The sequence below is a fragment of the Schistocerca americana genome, unplaced genomic scaffold (genome assembly GCF_021461395.2).
Source record: "Schistocerca americana isolate TAMUIC-IGC-003095 unplaced genomic scaffold, iqSchAmer2.1 HiC_scaffold_501, whole genome shotgun sequence".
NCBI lineage: Eukaryota > Metazoa > Arthropoda > Insecta > Orthoptera > Acrididae > Schistocerca > Schistocerca americana.
Window position 1 is genome coordinate 92501 of NW_025726238.1, and position 5000 is coordinate 97500.

General features: G+C 53.4%; 1 non-coding gene across 1 annotated transcript in view; it reads left to right on the forward strand.

Annotated features, from left to right (window-relative positions):
• The first annotated feature begins 3518 nt into the window (after positions 1–3518).
• Positions 3519–5000, forward strand: part of LOC124585578 — a 1910-nt gene continuing 428 nt past the window's right edge. The window contains exon 1 of the ribosomal RNA XR_006974876.1: positions 3519–5000. This exon is cut by the window's right edge and continues 428 nt beyond it. This is a non-coding gene — a ribosomal RNA (small subunit ribosomal RNA).

A 5000-nucleotide genomic window follows, 5' to 3' on the forward strand; every position in this document is an offset into this window, starting at 1 on the left:
AACCCGTATTGTACCTTAACCTAACCCATATTGTACCTTAACCTAACCCATATTGTACCTTAACCTAACCCATATTGTACCTTAACCTAACCCATATTGTACCTTAACCTAACCCATATTGTACCTTAACCTAACCCATATTGTACCTTAACCTAACCCATATTGTACCTTAACCTAACCCATATTGTACCTTAACCTAACCCATATTGTACCTTAACCTAACCCATGTTGCGCCTTAACCTAACCCATGTTGCGCCTTAACCTAACCCATGTTGCGCCTTAACCTAACCCATGTTGCGCCTTAACCTAACCCATGTTGCGCCTTAACCTAACCCATGTTGCGCCTTAACCTAACCCATGTTGCGCCTTAACCTAACCCATGTTGCGCCTTAACCTAACCCATGTTGCGCCTTAACCTAACCCATGTTGCGCCTTAACCTAACCCATGTTGCGCCTTAACCTAACCCATGTTGCGCCTTAACCTAACCCATGTTGCGCCTTAACCTAACCTATGTTGCGCCTTAACCTAACCTATGTTGCGCCTTAACCTAACCTATGTTGCGCCTTAACCTAACCTATGTTGCGCCTTAACCTAACCTATGTTGCGCCTTAACCTAACCTATGTTGCGCCGTAACCTAACCTATGTTGCGCCGTAACCTAACCTATGTTGCGCCATAACCTAACCTATGTTGCGCCTTAACCTAACCTATGTTGCGCCTTAACCTAACCTATGTTGCGCCTTAACCTAACCTATGTTGCGCCTTAACCTAACCTATGTTGCGCCTTAACCTAACCTATGTTGCGCCGTAACCTAACCTATGTTGCGCCTTAACCTAACCTATGTTGCGCCTTAACCTAACCTATGTTGCGCCTTAACCTAACCTATGTTGCGCCTTAACCTAACCTATGTTGCGCCTTAACCTAACCTATGTTGCGCCTTAACCTAACCTATGTTGCGCCTTAACCTAACCTATGTTGCGCCTTAACCTAACCTATGTTGCGCCGTAACCTAACCTATGTTGCGCCTTAACCTAACCTATGTTGCGCCTTAACCTAACCTATGTTGCGCCGTAACCTAACCTATGTTGCGCCTTAACCTAACCTATGTTGCGCCTTAACCTAACCTATGTTGCGCCTTAACCTAACCTATGTTGCGCCTTAACCTAACCTATGTTGCGCCTTAACCTAACCTATGTTGCGCCTTAACCTAACCTATGTTGCGCCTTAACCCAACACACGTTGGGCCTTAACCCAACACACGTTGGGCCTTAACCCAACACACGTTGGGCCTTAACCCAACACACGTTGGGCCTTAACCCAACACACGTTGGGCCTTAACCCAACACACGTTGGGCCTTAACCCAACACACGTTGGGCCTTAACCCAACACACGTTGGGCCTTAACCCAACACACGTTGGGCCTTAACCCAACACACGTTGGGCCTTAACCCAACACACGTTGGGCCTTAACCCAACACACGTTGGGCCTTAACCCAACACACGTTGGGCCTTAACCCAACACACGTTGGGCCTTAACCCAACACACGTTGGGCCTTAACCCAACACACGTTGGGCCTTAACCCAACACACGTTGGGCCTTAACCCAACACACGTTGGGCCTTAACCCAACACACGTTGGGCCTTAACCCAACACACGTTGGGCCTTAACCCAACACACGTTGGGCCTTAACCCAACACACGTTGGGCCTTAACCCAACACACGTTGGGCCTTAACCCAACACACGTTGGGCCTTAACCCAACACACGTTGGGCCTTAACCCAACACACGTTGGGCCTTAACCCAACACACGTTGGGCCTTAACCTGCTCTGTAATTGTCATACGACGCGTTAAATTAGTGTAGTGTTGCCTAACTGCAACCCCCGCAATATAGTTTGCTACTCGCACTGCCCGGTCCCCAGAGTATCGCTTCATGTTAAACACCTTGCAGCTATACACTGTAATGCGGATGGCGGCAGGACGTACATGCTCAATGCCCTTCGCAGTTGTTCATTGGCATTCGCATGGCGAAGCACAGCCTACGTTGTGGTACGGCTTGTGGCAACTGTCCGCTGATGTTGTACGTCCAAATCACACACTGTACCGCACATTGGTCCTCATGTACTGAATGATACATCGTGGTACATGTGTGACCGTACCACGACTGCGCCAACAACGGCGAACCATACGGTCCAAATATTGTGCACTCAGCTACGTGTCGTCTCCCTATAAGAGCTGGATTGCAGTATGGTATGCCGTGGATGGCGATCAGCATGAGCCGTCTGTTGATGTAGTGGCGCGTGTTGTCAGACGTAGTCGTCTCTTCTCACACACCGTGATAGCATGGTGCACTGCGTTCCACATCTGCGACATGCGACAGAGGCCGGTTGACAGTCGTTCGCGCAATGGACATCGCATACGTACGGGGGCCACCTTCCACGTGTTCGCGAAGCGTGCACATGTTGTTGCGTGTATGTGGGCAGACATAGTGTGTCGTGACACCTGACACAGGCATGCAACAATCGTTGAATTTGCAAATGGCGATGGACGTCTACGTTTGCTGGTGACGTTACGCAAATGAAGAACTGGTAAACCGTTGTGGTGCGGTTGTTCTCGCTAGAGGTGAATCAGTGATGGCGACGATCGGTTGAGCTACCAACCGGTTGTTTCAGCGATACCCACCATGCCCACGAACGTGAATGGCATGTGGGTGTGAAGCGATACGCGGCGGTGGCTGGGTGGGACCGTCCCCGGCCGGTGAGGGGGGGCCTTCCGGCGTGCTGGCCGCGCGGTGCGTGGGCGCACGCGCTACAGCCGGCTGGTGGGGGCGGCCAGTGGCAGGCGCGCCGGCCGACGGAGGCGGCAGGCGGCGCAGCTGCGCGCCGGCGCACCCTGCACGCGGCGCCGTGCGGCCAAAGTAGGTCCTCGCGGGCCCGGTGCGAAGCGCGGTGGACATCTGCAGTGTGCTGGTCCGATTGAGGACTGTGTGCGCTGAGGATGCGCCGCCGCCCGGCGCTCGGCGCCGCGACGCCGTCTGCTGCTCGGTCGCCTCTGCGGTTCTCGCAGGTGGATTGTATCGCAGCTGTGCGGACGTGTTGGCGCGTGCGCTGTGCTGGGAGAGTTCGCTTCGGCACCCAAGTGGGGCTTTTGTCCTTCTGTGGCGCTGGCGTTGGAGCTGCCGGCCACCGTAGGTGGCGCGTGTTGTCTCCCGCCGGCAATGCCACGACAGCACGCTCCCGGGCCTCTGTCGGCAGCGGCAAGCTCAGTTGGGAGCACGGGTGGTCGCACCTAAAGCGTCTACTCGCCAAACTCCGGGCGATTGCGCCTCTCTCGAACCCGACCAAGTACTTAGGACGGCGCTGCGCGCCGCCGGGACCTGAGAGGGTTTCGAGGTGTATTGTGCAGGGGAGCTCAGCCTCCTCCTGTTTGCAGAATAATTGAGCGGACGCTTGCGTGTTCGCGCGGGCCCCCGGGACACACTCCCGGGCGGCCGGCTGCTCAGCTCTAGTTGACGCAGCTCCCTGGTTGATCCTGCCAGTAGTCATATGCTTGTCTCAAAGATTAAGCCATGCATGTCTCAGTACAAGCCGCATTAAGGTGAAACCGCGAATGGCTCATTAAATCAGTTATGGTTCCTTAGATCGTACCCACGTTACTTGGATAACTGTGGTAATTCTAGAGCTAATACATGCAAACAGAGTCCCGACCAGAGATGGAAGGGACGCTTTTATTAGATCAAAACCAATCGGTCGGCTCGTCCGGTCCGTTTGCCTTGGTGACTCTGAATAACTTTGGGCTGATCGCACGGTCCTCGTACCGGCGACGCATCTTTCAAATGTCTGCCTTATCAACTGTCGATGGTAGGTTCTGCGCCTACCATGGTTGTAACGGGTAACGGGGAATCAGGGTTCGATTCCGGAGAGGGAGCCTGAGAAACGGCTACCACATCCAAGGAAGGCAGCAGGCGCGCAAATTACCCACTCCCGGCACGGGGAGGTAGTGACGAAAAATAACGATACGGGACTCATCCGAGGCCCCGTAATCGGAATGAGTACACTTTAAATCCTTTAACGAGTATCTATTGGAGGGCAAGTCTGGTGCCAGCAGCCGCGGTAATTCCAGCTCCAATAGCGTATATTAAAGTTGTTGCGGTTAAAAAGCTCGTAGTTGGATTTGTGTCCCACGCTGTTGGTTCACCGCCCGTCGGTGTTTAACTGGCATGTATCGTGGGACGTCCTGCCGGTGGGGCGAGCTGAAGGCGTGCGACGCGCCTCGTGCGTGCTCGTGCGTCCCGAGGCGGACCCCGTTGCAATCCTACCAGGGTGCTCTTGAGTGAGTGTCTCGGTGGGCCGGCACGTTTACTTTGAACAAATTAGAGTGCTTAAAGCAGGCAAGCCCGCCTGAATACTGTGTGCATGGAATAATGGAATAGGACCTCGGTTCTATTTTGTTGGTTTTCGGAACCCGAGGTAATGATTAATAGGGACAGGCGGGGGCATTCGTATTGCGACGTTAGAGGTGAAATTCTTGGATCGTCGCAAGACGAACAGAAGCGAAAGCATTTGCCAAGTATGTTTTCATTAATCAAGAACGAAAGTTAGAGGTTCGAAGGCGATCAGATACCGCCCTAGTTCTAACCATAAACGATGCCAGCCAGCGATCCGCCGCAGTTCCTCCGATGACTCGGCGGGCAGCCTCCGGGAAACCAAAGCTTTTGGGTTCCGGGGGAAGTATGGTTGCAAAGCTGAAACTTAAAGGAATTGACGGAAGGGCACCACCAGGAGTGGAGCCTGCGGCTTAATTTGACTCAACACGGGAAACCTCACCAGGCCCGGACACCGGAAGGATTGACAGATTGATAGCTCTTTCTTGATTCGGTGGGTGGTGGTGCATGGCCGTTCTTAGTTGGTGGAGCGATTTGTCTGGTTAATTCCGATAACGAACGAGACTCTAGCCTGCTAACTAGTCGCGTGACATCCTTCGTGCTGTCAGCGATTACT